Below are 16,704 nucleotides of genomic sequence, written 5' to 3' on the forward strand. Positions count from 1 at the left end.
ATTTATAAATGAGTCTCTAGGTTCCTACAGGTACGTGTATGTGTATGACCATGTTCATAAAGTACTGAAAAAGTTTTGCACTGTCATTACCGTCTCACTTGACATTTTGTGTGAATATACCAGGGGTTTCCATCTCATAAAAGGGACGGTAATAAGGAAATTCTGGGCAACCAGGTGCACAAACAACACATGCAAAGAGAAACAATGAGTGGCTTTTAATTTTGCCTTGGCATTCTAGATGAAGTTTTTGTGACATAGCGCAGTATTTGCAGAGTCCAACCACCTGTTTGTGATTTGGTGTCCTCCGGCTGCATGACCCACATCAACCCTGGAGAGGTGGTTATAGAAAGCCCTAAAAATGGGTCAAGTCCGATAACGTTCACAAAATGAAGGGTTTTGATTCATCGGGCCTGAACTACTATCTTAAAATGTCAAAAACTGGTCCAGAATCTGTTTTATAATGATGTCCGTGACATCAACATTGAACACTTTTAGTTTTCCACTGCGATTGGCCACATCGGTACTTCAGGGAACATGACCTAGCATCTCTTTAATTTACTGTGAACGACATCAGTGGTTTTACCGGGCATAAATCTAAGGGCACATCCTGTGCCAAACCTTTTGCCTCCTACACCTGCAAACATTAGTCAAATGGAGTTATATAACAACCATCTTTTGTCTACCTTTTATCTGCGAAGCTCAGATGCTGTTTTGTGCTGATGGATTAGAGTTCTTTGATATGGCCCCACAATCCTTTTTATTCTATACCCAAACACATCCATTTTGAATACAGACTAAAATACGTCCGAACAAGAGCATAAAATGTATAAAAAATAACATTTTATTCACTCCAATTCAATTTTCAGTGTCCTTACATTCTATCTAATGACTTTAAATATTTTTTCTGTATTCTTGATCTTGAGTTAAACCCAAGCTTGCATTATACATGGCAGCTACTCTACAAATTGCTTTCCCTTATGGACCTGTTGCTGTTGGTAATAACAAAAATTACAAGGCATGTTTATTAGACCTGGGATTTGATTCAAATTATTTGATTTGATTTGATTCTGAATCACAGGCTTGCGTGACATTGTTTACAAGCTGTTATACTGACGTCTTTTCACGGTTGAAACACTGATTGAGCGTTTACACGAGACAGAATACGGATTTCCGTAAGTTGTACTCATTCTTTTAATGTTCCTTCATATGTTTATTCATGTTTATTTTGTGCTGTAACTAGTAATAAAGCGGAGGAGATTATCAATTCAAATCCACTTCAAGCGTAGGGTGACCACCTGGAATAGGGCTTTTGCGGGACATAGACGTGATTTTGCGGCACAATGCGGGACACTTGTGAGAGTGATACATTTTCTACTGTTATGCTATGTAAATACTGGTTACATCCGTTATCATATGCGCTTATCTGTGTTTCTGAGAGCGCATATGCAAGCTAGAGAAAGCGTCTTTTTTATGAGAGGAAAGAGGATCCACTATAATGTGCTCTAGACATTGTCCTTAAAATAACGCCATAGAAACCGCCTCAAACAAACTATTATTATTATTTTTTATTTTTTTAATGGAGAATATCGTGTTTTTGTGTGTGTTCGAATATCATCGGTGGTTCTAGATCACTTGATGAGGTCCTTAAATCCTTTGCGCAGAAACTATGCCTCAAAAAGAATAAATTCAAAGCTTTCTTAAAAAAGAAAAAGAACGCATGGATGTTTTCTAAATATGATCAGTAAAAATCAACAGACTGGTGCAAATGCAGGACATTTTCTCAATATGTGACGTGCGGGGCAAGGGGTGAAAATGCTGTGCGGTACAAAGCAAAGCGGGACAGGTGGTCACCCTATTTAAGCGATCTCCTCATACAGCGTCAAAACAGCATTTATTGTTTGAATACTGTCATAAAATGGACAGATTTTGAAATCTGAGACCTTATTTCATATGAAAAGTAAGAAAGCACAAAGCTTATTACAATTTATTGGATTGAAGGCGTGCTACAATATTCCATTCATTAACGGAAAACAGGCTAGACTAATCGATTCTTGGGACATAAGAATCGATATTGTTTCGTATAAATGAAAATCGATTAAAATCATGAAATCTAATTTTTTTGCCCAGCCCTAATGTTTATTATGATTTATTTTAAGCAGAACTAGTTAAGTCCTAAAGTGATTTCAGACTAATTTCTGCACACTACTTCCAAAATCCTATAAGCGAGGGACCGTTCCTGATTGGCTGAAAAGGCACAGGCTGTTCTAATGATTCTTTTTTTGCTACCGAGTCTGGGATTGTGTTGTAATTTCTCAAGATGATCATCTGTCAGGTACTGTCATTTTATGTGTGGTATTCCAAAAACAGCTTGCGCCTTAATGTCTTTATCGCTAATGGCATTTCAAATGTATTTCGAGTACAGAGACTGAAAAGAATTTGTTCCACGCTGGTCAGTCTTCACATGGAGAGAGCTCCACCGTCACCACTGTTATGTAATGGCCAATCCGTAGAGAATAATTGGAAAGTGTTTCAACATGGTTCTTGTTCCACTGACTGCTATGTCAAATAATGCCTCCTTTTTTTATAAACACCTTGATCAATTCACTCCTCTTGCTTGCCAAAGTCTCTTAGTCAAGTAGAAAAGTTCCAGCAGCTGTGAAATCATATTTATCAAACAGGATCCCAAAAAAACAAAACAGATATATGCAAAATGCTCTCCAGATGCAGAGCTCGTCTAATGTGATATAAAAGCATCTGCGATGCAAAGTGCTTGCTCTTCATAACATTCATCACATAATGTATAAACATGGGTCCAAATAGCATCACTTATTTTCTCTTCTGATGATGTTCCATTTTGACATCTGCCACTGATTTGATATACACTGCAGATTTGTCAAAAACCACTGACCGAGACCATCAGTAGGAACCATTAGTCTTTCAGATTCAGAACTGCAATGCCTCGGCGACTTTGATTTACCACCAGCCAGACTGGATTTCTTTTGAGATGCTGGAGGCTGTATTTATTTACTACAAATATAATGTGTCTTTTGGGAACACAGCCTGTTTTTGAACATGTTGGCCTATACTGACTGAGCTTAACCCAAAATGAAGATTGTAACACTGTACGCTCCCATTCTTCTCTCTATGCCACATTCTCTGATCATATCTCTGTCTGGAGGTGATTGTGCCAGTGTCCACCTGTGCTGGATTAGGCCGCGCTGCATAGTTACTGTTCTTGTTCTGTCAAAACAACAAGAAAGCCACAAATCGTGCAGTAAATTTATTGAAACATGAGTTTTGGTCAAAGGGTCATAAAAGAGGTTTGCCCCAGAAACTTTCAAATATTCAGAAATATAATTTTGTGTGTGATTTTAGGTAGACACACTGAAATTTGCCAGCAACTACTTGCATAACTGAAAATGGAAAGAAACCAAGGTCAAGTTATGTTTATCCAAAATGTTTGATATACATGTTTCATCATCATTTGTCAAAACAAACACAATTTTTGTAACACTTTGGATGTGATGCAATGGAAACTATTATATTTGTTTAACACCATCCAGTGGGAGAGAAATGAAAAAATAAATAGAAGAATGAAAGGAGAATTCAAAAAATAAATTGCAAATGATAGATTGTTCAAAAAGCAAAATACAACACTATCAACAAATTATGTAATTACAATGTAAATGATGCCTCTTACTGAAATATCTAGTTGAAAACCCATGAAAAGATTAACGTTATTAAAAAAAATCCACATCGTTTTATACATATTTTGGACTATGGGGGCGCCATTTTTCAGATGGCGTGAAATTGAAACTCGAAAAATAAAATAGTGATACAATGACCACAGCTATATGGCTGGGTGATATGGCAAAAAATAAAAATAAAAATCTCGACTAGTCAACTTGAAAATTTAACTACAACATGATTTAAGTAACTTTTTCTTTATTAACCCTCCAGTTAAATAAAATTCTATTCCACACATGAAGTTGTCAACATCATGTAAATGTGAAACAAATCATTTGTTAAATATCTTTGCAGACAAGATACATAAACTACAACTAAATCTTGTACAAACTTGTCTTATGCATATTAGAAAGAAAATTCTTTAAAAAAAAAAATCTCAAAAGTCAAGATAGTTCAAAATGACAATGTATAACACAGTAGACTGTTACATTTAACTATAAATGTTCGGTAAAAACAATGAACAGCAGCTTTCAGCGTCACCATAATGCAAACATGAAATATCAGACATACAGTAATAGTTAAAAGGTTTTGAGTTTTCATTTGCGCTGCTTTTCCATTGTTTTTTTCTATGTAAACATGGACGCGTTTGACTGTTGCACTCACGTCTCTTGCAGTGTCTAACGCATGAAACAGCATTCTAAAAATGCGACGCTCAAGTGAAAAGTAGTTCACTCCCATCTTCTTGAAGGTTTTTCCTATTCCACTGCTCGCAATGCATCTTTATCAACACAAAAGCAAATTCTGATTGAATGGCGCGTAGTGCTATGAGCGTGAGAGGTTAATCGTGCACTAACGTGGTTTGATTCTTCTTTTCTTTACTGTTATTATCGGTATATTGTCAAAGTGTCTAATTCTAACGTTTGGTAATATTTCTATTCAAAATCGCAACTCCTCATTTTCTGAAAAAAATAAAACCGTGGCAAAACATTACATTCAAATCAATCAATCACATCTGAAAAATAGCCCAGCCCTAACCACAGCTACTGAATGAGCTTACAGGTGGCAATGGATACACAAGCGTAGGCTTAAACCAAATGCCGTACCATCTATTTTTTCCCACAAGGAGTCTAAACGTGCTCAGATATTGAGTGAAATCTGCGCTGAGAAACACCTTTAGTGGTTGCGGTGCCATTACTGGCATTAGCATGTTTACATCCTGCCAAGATGACATCTAGACATCTAGCTCTTTCAGTAGCTGTGGTCTTTTAAAAGCCTCAGGGCTAAAGTGAAGAGAACAAAGACGCTGGTCTTTAGGAAGTTTTATTCATCCACAGGCATCTTTCCATTCTTTTCTCCTCTTATCACTAGGAAAAGCAGTGAAGAATTACATCGCCTCTCTTGTTGCCCTTAAACTGAAAATTACAAGCAAAAGCCACACAATGTGGCATTGTATCAGTATTTTATTATCTGAGTTGTGTTGCAGTAAAAATGTGATGCAACCTGGGGAAACCCGACACCGGTATGTCGCGCTGGGACATTTTAAGGAATTTCGAAAAATAGGTCGATTTTTTTTTTTTTTTTCCAAAATTAGGTTTTAATTAAATTATTATTCTGTAACATCTTGTCTATCATTTCTGAAAATATCTTCGTAAAATTCACTTGTTTAGTGCAGAAAAATAGCAATTTTTTGCAGCAAGCAGAAATGACTGTGTCTTTCTCTTATGTTAAGACGAGCTGTGGAAGTGCTTTCTCTTAACACCACAAAAACAGTTAACCAAATAAAAAATAAACCACGTTACATATTTAATATGAAGGCGCAGCCAGGGGCCGGAGGGGGTCTGGTTTGGGGACCACAGGATCTCATCTCTGCTTTTTGCGGACGATGTTGTCCTGTTGGCTTCCTCGAACCAGGACCTACAGCGGGCACTGGGGTGGTTTGCAGTTCAGTGTGAAGCGGCTGGGATGGGAATCAGCACCTCTAAGTCTGAGGTCATGGTTCTCAGTCGGAAAAGGGTGGCTTGTCCTCTTCAGGTTGGTGGGGAGTCCCTGCCCCAGGTGGAGGAGTTTAAGTATCTGGGGGTCTTGTTCACGAGTGAGGGAAGGATGGAGCGGGAGATCGACAGACGGATCGGTGCAGCTTCTGCAGTAATGCGGTCGCTGTACCAGTCTGCCGTGGTCAAGAAAGAGCTGAGCTGTAAGGCGAAGCTCTCGATTTACCGGTCGATCTACGTTCCTACTCTCACCTATGGTCATGAGCTTTGGGTCATGACCGAAAGGATAAGATCCCGGATACAGGCGGCCGAAATGAGTTTTCTCCGTAGGGTGGCTGGGCGCTCCCTTAGAGATATGGTGAGGAGCTCGGTCACTCGGGAGGAGCTCGGAGTAGACCCGCTGCTCCTTCACATCGAGAGAGGCCAGTTGAGGTGGCTCGGGCATCTGTTCCGGATGCCTCCTGGACGCCTCCCTGAGGAGGTGTTCCGGGCATGTCCCACCGGGAGGAGGCTCCGGGGAAGACCCAGGACACGCTGGAGGGACTATGTCTCTTGGCTGGCCTGGGAACACCTCGGTGTTCCGCCGGAAGAGCTGGAGGAAGTGTCTGGGGAGATAGAAGTCTGGGCGTCTCTGCTTAGACTGCTGCCCCCGCAACCCGGTTCCGGATAAGCGGGTGAAAATGGATGGATGGATGGACATATTTAATAAATGTGTATCAATGCACATTCCCCCCCAGCCCTGTGTAAACTACGGCATGCAAAGTTTTTTTTTATTTATTTATTTTTTAATATCATGAGATGGTGGAGCGTAACAATCTAAACATACAAGGGGTGATCAAAAGTTCAGAGACTATGCCATTGATAAACAACATAAAACTTTTCAGGGTAACATTAGTCTGTTTGTGTAATGATTCAGTATAGCGCTGCTGACAGACAGCTCTCGTTAAACTCGTGAAGTGAAACTAAAAAGCTGTCTCACTTTAAACCCGTTTTTGTCAAAATTCCATTCCTGAAAATCATAGCCATCAGCCAACTTAAGATAGCCATACGTTTTGTTACGTTCAAGCTATAGACAAAATAAAAAGTTTTGGAAACGGCTTGAACCCAGCTTTCATTTTGGGTATCAAACCCCAAAAAGGGTAAATTTCACCATGTGTTGGGTTTTCCTAGATCGCATCGCAAATAGCAACAGGTGGTGCCAGTAGCTCACAAATATGTCCAAAATATGTAAACAATGTTGATTTTTTTTTAAAATAACAGAAATCTTTCATAGGTTTTTTTACTACATATTTCAGTGAGAGACATCCATTTAAGTTGCATTAAGCCATGTGTCTTAATACCAGGGGCTGCCTTAAAAAAAAATGGAACTGATGATTCATTTATTTGCTTTAATCAGTAGGTGGGTCTCATGTTTGAATGTTTAGTATTGTTCTATTGTGTTAAACTTTCCTGGTTGCAGTTGCTCTTGACATCAACACTGACACTAGCAAAAACTTCTGTTCCTTGTTACAGCCCAAATCTGGGAGGACAAGGATGTTACACTGCACAATGCCATTGTTCGTCATTTGACCAAAGCGTACAAATACAAACATGTTTTATTAGTTTTACTTTAAAAAGTCCAATATTTACCAGTGAAATGTACTAGAGTGAAAGCAAAACACACATGTAAACATTCAAGTACTCAAATATTACATAGCAAAGCCATAAAATCCGTTGTGGCTGTAAAGGTAAAATAACTGTCAGGGAAAATAACAGTATGCTATTGAGATCACTGCCATGTACAATTAATCAAACCTCAAGACCAGGCAGGCTGCAGCACTTCAAGAAGCCAAGAAGCTGATATAACTCCTCAGGTGCAATTACGAATGGGGTGTTATCCCAACAGATTGTGTAATGAAAGGTACGTCATGACAGAGAGCTCTGTTTAGTTATTTCTCTCCAACGTGTCTGCTGAAATAGAGTCTGGATTTTAAGGAAAAATCCCTTTCCTTTTGATGATTAACACATCTATACCGGATGACCCATAATAACAATGGCAGCTGATATTAAACACATTAAGTGACAAAGAGATTTTCTTTTCTCCCTTTTTGCATGATGTGAAATTAAAATTCCACGTGTCTGGCGTACAGAGATAACGCTTACTCTGACTCATTTTTCATTCTGAGCACAAGAATGTTTTTGCCTCAACAGAACAGTTTCTTGGCACGTTACTGAACTGTAATATACACTCAGACGTACTGTCATCTGATGTTTGGTGCTGTCGCCTAGGAAACAGTCCACGTAGCTCTGCTTCGGAGCGAGTGGAAAGAGTCTGGAAGCAGGAGTTCATCTCCTTCACGTCAGTGAAGCAGCAGCTCCACAGATGAAATGATGAAGAGCGCTACCCGTCACATATGATGATCTGATTCTGTCGTCATTCAGATATACTGAGCTAATCCTACATAGACGTGCCAAACTCAAACTGACATACAAGTTCAAAACTTGCTTTTAGAAACACTGCAGCTCAGGTTTTTAGAGATGTCTTTCAGGAGCAAGCCCAAAGGTTAGTAGAAACAACATTTGCCTTCTGGAATTTCTCTACTTGACTTACTTTTTCTTATTTTGTACCAATATACAGTGCAAATTTTCTTTGCAAACTTTAAAAAAAAAGAATTAATGGTGAACATGTAGCACCAACCAGATCTTCAAAATCTTGACTATTTTCAAATACTCCCCCAGTCTGCCACTGCTTGGACAAACAAATAACCTCACACCACTGGTTGATCAAATATTGTGATGTCGCTCAGACTGCAATTCCATTTGGTGCCACAAATGGCACAGGAATGACACGTCACCTTATTTCTTTGCGTTCCATTATTTCATGAGAATGTGTCCAGTTTTTTTATTGCAGTTTTCCATTGCATGTTGGAAAACAGATGGAAAACTCAATCTAATGCAAATGACAAAGTTTCAAACATAATACGATAAGAATGATATTTTCCAGAATGGTAGAATGTCAGTAAATTGGGAGCGTAATAGATGGGGAGAAAAGATAAGTTTGGCATCCATGTGACAGTAGCACACAGAAAAAAAAATGGTGGTGAAAAGATTTTCATTTAGAAATTGCTAGTGAATTCTACAAATGATTACAAAGAAACGACAGGCAACACATGGAATTAAACGTGAAATTTCAAAGTAGAAAGTCTGAAATCTTACATTCTTCTAAAACACTATAATAAACGTTTAAAACTTGAAGTTACCATTCAGAAATATTTTAAAATTTTACAGTTAAAAATACACATCTGGTACATTCTTCTTATGAGATCATGGTTTTATGAGAAGAGCTTAATGAAACAATGCTCCCACAGCTTGATTTCCAAAGAGATTTAAAAACTGATTTCTTTTCCGCATTACTGAGTCTCTACACAGTGAGTTTTCAGAATGAGCTCCTGTAGTAGTAATAAAGTAAACGTGAAGAATAGCCTATGCATTAGCAGTTCCAGCACGTATGCTGAGTCACTTTAAAAGATCAGATATTTTTCTATTCTGTGTGATCCAACAGGTTTGACGCAAACCGGGAAGCTCTCCTCCCTTCCAAAGAAATGTTTGTTATCACGGCAGCCAAATGCTGCTCTCAGACAGTTGAAAGAGCATTCTTCATCTTTTCACAACAACAAAGAGACAACATGAACTCTTTGACATTTCTCACCAATGAGAAATGAGTCCCACCAGACAGAAATATGCCATTCAGTAAACTAAGTCATATGGTTGATATTCTAAAGATGTGGTGTCACAATTTGGATCGTTTTGCGGTAAAACCTTTTCTTTCCCCCCGCTAACAAATGATCCTCTCAAAAACAACTACACTCCTGCTTTCCAGTTTTGCCCTGTGATAACCATCACTGGCCCGAAGTATCTGGAGCAAAACCCAACAACGTCATGCTAGGAAGTGAATCAGCCTGCCCCTCAAAAAAGACGCAGAAACAGTGTACAGCCAAGTGTGGTCCTTCCCATCATAAATAAGAAAAACGTTTGAGGAGAAAGTAAGGCCTCACTAAAGCCATCAGGAGGAGCGACTGATGACACTAGCATGTGTTCACTTCCTCCCCAGTTGCCTAAAGCCATTGTGATTGCTTTCACAGACAGCAGAGCCCAGGCATAGTCCACCCACCGACTGTGTGACCTTTATATAAGCTCAGCTGTGGGAGGAACCCTCCGTTTTACACTCGCGAGCACAAGATCGAACGCTTCAGGATGCAGAACAATGAAGTAGAATAGAAGATAAATACAACTGTATGTGCAAAATGACAGAAAGGAGTCAATTAGCAGCATCGCCCATTTCCACCTAAATCATTTCCCCTAAATACACATCTCGCTTATTATTATGAGACTTCCAGATGAGGAAAAACTCTACAGAGTTGCTCTATTTAAAAGTCTGCATGATAAAATGAGTGTTTTAACATTCTCTGGCAAAACTTCAATACTTGTTTATACTGTATTTAGGAATTAAATAGTACCTGTTCTTTACATTATATATGAGCTGAAATCACATATAACAGCAGCTCACACTCTGTAATGTTTCATAGCAACCAATCTGGCAGGAAAATATTTGCCTATACTGTGCCTACACTCTAAAAAATGCTGGGTTAAAAACAACCCAACTTGGGTTATTTGACAACACAGCGCTGGGTAAATATTGGACAATATTGGACATGGTTAAAAGTCATTACCCAACATGCTGGGTTGTTTTAAGTCAACTATTTTTTTTTTTTTTTTGAATTATTATATTTATATAAAATATATAGAAAATAAAAATAAAAAATAAAAATCACACTCCAAATTATAGAGGCAACAGCAATAATCAAAAGATGAACATTTATTATTAAGCAATGGACAAAAATATAAGGCAAATTTAATTTATTTGGGTGCATAGAGCATAGCATAGTACATACTCTCTAAAAAATGCTGGGTTATTTTTTTTAAACCCAAATGCTGGGTTTAGCCCGTTGGGTCATTTCATTGGGTTATTTCTAATATTTTTTTGCCCAGGTGCTGGATAGTTTTTCTGTAACTAAGTTGCTGGGTCATTTTTAACGCTGGGTAATTTCTTTCTACCTAACTGCTGGGTTAAGCCTGTCTCTGATAAAACAACAGCTGCTGAATTACAGTTTCTGAGTCCTCTACAGGAGAGAGCGGTTCTCAACGCCACCGATTTGGTGCACTTCTTCAGTGAAAAAAAAAAAAAGGTTTGTGTACAGTGTTTTCATTTATAAGTCTTTACTGTGCTGTACATTGTGTTGTTTTACACAACGCAACATAAGAACGAGATGTTAGACACTTCGCATGATGGAAATGCCTTTTGAATTTTATTCGTTATAATACTGACTTTACTTTTATTTTATGTTAAAATATGTTCTTTAATGTCAGTACTGTTTGTTTATGAGCAGGTTTTGGAGTCAGTCTTTCAGCTGTGAGTGAAACGCGAGGCCATGGTCTGTAGTTCACAGTTACACTGGCTCAGATTTTGGCGGTACACCGGCACAAGAATTAGTGCTATTTCTGTAAAAAGCAATTACAGAGAATGGGTGAATACAATGAAATTAAAATGCTACTTTTACATTTTTTTTTATGTCTAAAATGCTTGTTAAACAAGTTTAAATGTATGTAGTATTGTATACTTTGCAGTATTCACCCAAATAAATTCAATTTGTCTTGTATTTTGACCAAGTGTTCTTGCTTAATATTAAATGTACATCTTTTGATTATTGCTATTGCCTCTAGTAATTCTGTGTGTGTTTTTTGTAAGTTCCAGTCCATTTTAAGCCAGCAATATAATAATTTTTAAACAACAGTTGACTTAAATAAAATAACCCAGAATGTTTGGTAAAAACATTTAACCCAGCATTTTTTGGATTGCATATTTAAACTCGTTTAACAAGTATTTTAAAAATAAAAAAATGTAACATTTAAAAGTAGCATTTTAATTTAAGTGTATTCAACTGTTCTCTGTAATCATTTTTTACTGAAGTAGTGACAATTCTAGTGCTGGGGTGTTGCTGAAATCTGAGCCGGTAATGGGATGCTGTTCGCAGAGGGAAGTACGAACCCAAGACTGCCACCTTGCGTTTCACTCGTAGCTGAAAGATGTCCTGACTGACTCCATAGCCATAAACAAACAGTACTGAGATTATAGAACATATTTTAAACATTAAATGAAATTAAATTACACTCAGAATAATAACAAATAAAATCAGTTTACTGTTTGTTATGCAAGGCAAAAGGCGTTTCCATCATGCGAAATGACCACTGCTGACGCAGCTGACTGACATCTTGTCCTTGTATGTTGCATTGCATAAAATATCATAATTTACAGCACAGTAAAGACTTCAGAAATGAAAGAAAATGTATACAAACCTTGATTTCACAGAAAAAGTACACAGAGGCGCTGGGAACTGCTTTCTACTGTAGAGGACACGAAAAGCCCACACACTGACTGTAACTCAGCAGCTGGATTGTTTTGTCCGAGACAGGCTCAACTCAGCGGTTGGGTAGAAAAAATAACCCAGCATTAAAATAAGAAATTAGTCACAGAAAAACTACCCAGCACCTGGGTAAACAAAATTGTAAAAATAAAATGACCCAATAAAATGACCTAACAGGCTGAACCCAGCATTTGGGTTATAAAAAGATAACCCAGCATTTTTTAAGAGCAGGGTTCACCAAACTTGATCCTGGAGGACCTTGATTAGGTTCACGTGTGTTTGATTAGGGTTGGAGCTAAACTATGTAAAACACCAGCCCTCCAGGACCAAGTGTGGTGGCCCCGGTTTTAGAGTGTACTGATACTATTGCTTACAATATATAATACTGTATTTTAAACATAGCAGAAATGAAACAGTGGACTTTTTTAACCACCAAGTTGAATGCTATTCATAAGCTATTTTCTGTAGCTAAATATTCCAAATGATTTTTGGTGAAGTCCAATGAAACCCTGACTAAACATACTTTAAAAAATACTAAAGTTTTAGCCTTTTATCGTACCAGGGAGGGTTTTACAGAGGTCAGTACAACTCTGCTACAGGCCTCTGAATATGCATTTTCAGGTGTGTTTTACAGGCAGGTCATTGAGGTCTAGGAATATTCCAGGAAAAAGGTGGAAAAGCTTCTCAAAAACGTCAAAGCATACGTACTTGTATGGTTAATTATAACAGTGGTATAAAAAAAATATGCAATCTTTAAAGCCCAGCATTGCAATTTTCCAATACGTAACTTTACCACAAAATGAAATATGCATAAACCTCATGATTTTCATGACTCTAAAAAAATATACATTTAACAGGGAAAAGTAATACATTATTAATATCAGTGCTTGGCTCCCTGAGGATTAATCAGGAGGGAAAGATGCTGGAATACAAATACATAAACACACACATAAACAGATGAAATGAGATACGTATGGGTAAGATTTCTTGAGGTTGCATAAAGATTGAAGAGATGAGGAATGTGCTACTGGATCTAACACACACAGACACGTTTTATGCACACTGGACAATGTTCTACTTAAATCGTTCACATCTGGACACCAATCCTCAATCACCCACACGGCCAGGCTCCGCAAACACAGTGGAGTGGAGTGAACTGTATCAAGAGAACAGTGAGTTCAGACGGCCTCCTTCAGCCAAAATATCATCCGTCTCTCACACACACACGCACGTCAGCTGCCATGGATCTTTGTTTCTCATCACGGTACCATGTGTGGCTCTGCTTTTGACAATAAAATAGATAAAAGGAATAAAACCGAATCACAGAGAGGAAAAACAACAGTGCGAGAGGAAGAACGAGAGGAGAGCGATGAAAGAGAAGAGGATTGTTGTTTACGACTTGCAGAGCATAAATCCTCTTCGCGAGAAAGAGATGACATGACGATGGTTAAAAGAAACCGTGTGGATTTAAACAAAAGCTTCAGACACTTTGTAACACAAGGCAGCAAGTTCTAATTCCTTCCTTTTGAAAACTGGTGCTGAGTCCATGAGCGAAGTTTGCTATATTCTGCAGTATGGTACACCTCTTTGCCCACACTTCCTTTTTTCCCCAGGGTGTGCCGGCATTCGTTCATATTATGGTAAATAACAACTTGAAATAGCCATAAACATCTGTTTTCAGGCACCCTGTCCTTTCGGATTGACCATTTAGAGGTTGCAAAATGTTGGCAAGTAAAGATGGTAAAATCATCAAGCGCTCTACACATGTCATATAAGTTTATATCTGTTCTGAGGAATGAAAGGAATGTTGTTAAACTCTAAACTATAAGTACTTGGTTGACCGAGATAACTGCATCATAAAGCACCATGTCATTAATTTTTTTAATGCTTGTTTTTAACGAGCAAAACACATTATATTAGCCACCAGGGACGAGCCATCAATCCTTTCCATACTGTTATGCTAAACTATTTGAGTGAAAATAAACCAATGAAATAAAACAGAACCATACGCAGAGAAAAGAAGTGAGAAAAAAAACACTGTTGGGATTAATGATGAAGTTATGATTATATTCATGCTGCTTCTTATATAGTCCACATGGCTGTCCCATCTGAACAGTGTCTGTAGTCTAAATATCCATAACTTAAGTGGATTATATTGTCAACACAACTGTCAGAAGAGGGCTTTTACAACCTAGCAGGACACAGATGGTTGCAGGAACAGTGACTCCTAGTGGTAACATGCACAATTACATGGTGCACGTATTCTGAGGTATTACAAACACAATTCCCTGTCTGGAGAAGTCCTGAGTCAGTACCTTCAAGAAATTCATACTGCCGAGAGGCATTACAACACATAGAAACACATAACAAAGTCAAACAAAATCTGCTCACCTGCTGGGTGGAGAAGCCCTGGGGCAAATAATGGCTTTAATAATGACTTCATCTCCCTTCATGTGCTCAAGTGAGGTCATTCATAACAAAGACACCTACAGCAAAAACAGATCAATGAAAGCAGTCAGGGATATGAGCATCTGCCCTAGATAAACACAGGGCTGGTCTGACCTCAGGTACAACATTGCATCATTCATTGGGTTTGTCGACTCTGCTTAGGATCTTGCCAGCATGAAGAATGCCTTTAGGGTACACGCTGTCTTTTCAGTCAGCGAAATGTTGCCATATATCATGGGAATCTGTCTGTCATCTGCTGTCAGAAAGTACATGAGGTGATGAATGTTGCAATGGCGGCAGCGTTTTTGCCACAGTACGAGCTTCAAACTGCAATTAAAACAGGCGCAAATGCGACAAAAGTTTAAAAGGAAAGGTTTGTGCGTGTCCGTACATGTTTTTTCGTCAAGTCATCTATTTAAAATACGAGGTAACGTTTCCCAGGCGCAGCGATGTCCGATGGTTTGTGGTAGGTGTGCTCCGATTGATCGGCTACTGATCACTATCTGCCAGTAATCGATTGGGGATGTTTGATCGGCGCTCTCTAAAAAGGCCGATTTCATAAACCGATCTAAAGCTGGTGACGCGTCCGCCAGGTTTGGTACGGCATGCAACTACCACGTTCAAGGCCCAAAAAAGTAGTAAGGACATCGTTAAAATAATCCATTCGACATCAGGAGTTCAACCTTAATTTTATAACGCTACACTTTGAAAAATAAAAAACACAATTTGTTGAGTCAGCTTAAAATAATTTGTTACCCTGCTGCCTTAAAATTTTAAGTTCAGTCAACTAAAATAAGTTTAGTCAACTTGAAATGTTAAGTTGTACTAAGTAACAATTTGGACATTTGTGTTTGCTAAACTTAACAGATGGGTAAGTAACCCAGCTGCCTTAAAATGTTAAGTTGATTCAACTCAAATATCTAAATTGTCACTTAGTTTAATTTAACATTTCAAGTTGAATAAACCTTTTGAGTTGACTGAACTAAAAATTTTAAGGCAGCCAGGTTACAAATTATTTTAAGTTCACTCAACAATTTTTTTTTTTTTTTTTTTTTTTTTTTTTACAGTGTACAGCGCAAAGAAAAACTTTTTTTTTTATAAAATACGCACAGTCATCTCTGTACTAATAAAACCTGGTTTTAAAGACAGGGCTTAAGCCTAGTCCCAGACTAAAATGTAAACCTTAGCTGTTTCAACTGAAAGAAACTTGCACTGACTGATCTTAAAATATATCAGTGCCTTTGTTTTCTCTCAGGATGCACACCAGCAATGTTTTTTTCCTAAGGCACATCTATAAAAATTACTTAAATGTCCAAATTGAATTATAGCTTAATCCTGGTTTAGTCTAAGCCCTGTCTGTGAAACTAACCTTTATATTTTACACAAATTATTATAATATTGAATTAAATGAACTTACACTGCAAAATTTTCCTTGACGTCTCATACTGAACGTGATGAATGATGTGCTAAGACTCAAATACCTCTCTGAAGGATTTAATGTGTGTTAAAAGCACTGAGTTTTACCATTTGTCAGACCTGGAACAGATTTGCGCACTTACTCTCTGTTGCACACATGCTGTTAAGTAGCCAAGTCCACAAGGGTGGGTATTGGGACAGGCCCGGATGCGCACTTTGGAATCTCACCAGAAGTAGTTGTTCATCCGTGTACTTTTCACCTACTGTTTTGTGAATACTTTGAATTTAAATATTCTCTGACGTACTTTTTTGTCAATGTCAGCGATCACCTCTCAGATAACAAGCCTGTTTTGTCTGATTTTAAATTACTGTAAGAAACAGATTCAATGAATTTTAATAAATAATGCTATTTAAAAAAAAATAATAATAATAAAATATATATATATATATATATATATATATATATATATATAATAACCACATTTATAGTATAAATGTGACATTATTTTGTTAGCTGTGTGAAACACTGATGGCAATGTTACATGACCTCATTGACACAGGGTTCCTAATCTCTTAAGTACTACAGATTTCAGAGGAAATAATGAATGTATCACTGACAGCAGCACTCTGACAGAGAATGGAGAGGGGCCAAACCAGGATGGATTTCCCAGACGGCCTCTTTGCTGTCCAAAGCAAACACA

This window comes from Labeo rohita, chromosome 5 (genome assembly GCF_022985175.1).
Source record: "Labeo rohita strain BAU-BD-2019 chromosome 5, IGBB_LRoh.1.0, whole genome shotgun sequence".
NCBI lineage: Eukaryota > Metazoa > Chordata > Actinopteri > Cypriniformes > Cyprinidae > Labeo > Labeo rohita.